Source organism: Octopus bimaculoides, chromosome 13 (assembly GCF_001194135.2).
Source record: "Octopus bimaculoides isolate UCB-OBI-ISO-001 chromosome 13, ASM119413v2, whole genome shotgun sequence".
NCBI lineage: Eukaryota > Metazoa > Mollusca > Cephalopoda > Octopoda > Octopodidae > Octopus > Octopus bimaculoides.
The window spans coordinates 44183249-44184004 of NC_068993.1; positions in this window are offsets into that span (position 1 = coordinate 44183249).

Here is a 756-nt window from a genome sequence, read left to right on the forward strand (position 1 = left end):
TAGGATCGCGGTTTCGATTCCCAGACCGGGTGTTGTGAGTGTTTATTGAGTGAAAACACCTAAAGCTCCACGAGGCTCTGGCAGGGGATGGTGGCAAACCTTGCTGTACTCTTTCACCACAACTTTCTCTCACTCTTACTTCCCGTTTCTGTTGTACCTGTATTACAAAGGGCCAGCCTTGTCACACTGTATCACGCTGAATATCCCCGAGAACTACGTTAAGGGTACACGTGTCTGTGAAGTGCTCAGCCACTTGCACGTTAATTTCACAAGCAGGCTGTTCCGTTGATCGGATCAACTGGGGCCCTCGACGTCGTAAGCGACGGAGTGCCAACAACATGATGTGTTTATTATTAGCTCTTGTGTTTACATTTTAGACTGGAAGTTTACTTAAGACTCAACAAAAAAAATCCGAACGTAACCGAAAATTGTCGCGATAAGAGATAAAGGCACTGTCATGCTATTAGCTGTCAGAAGTGAAAGTGCTCACTGCTAGTGAAGTATCTGTCTGTCTGCCTGCCTGTTGCTGGCCTGTCGATTCTTTGGCTACTGACAGCTAATACCATGACTGGCCGGAGCGAGCTATATGTCTGTCTGTCTGTCTGTATCTCTCTCTATCTATTACTCGAAAGTTATTGGAACAAATTTGACACCTATATCCATGCGTTTGAAAACACACAGAGTATAAGGGTACTACTAAAGCAGAGTGGTCCCGAACGCGCAGTCGCGCGTCCGGGCTAGCTAGTCGTGAGTGGT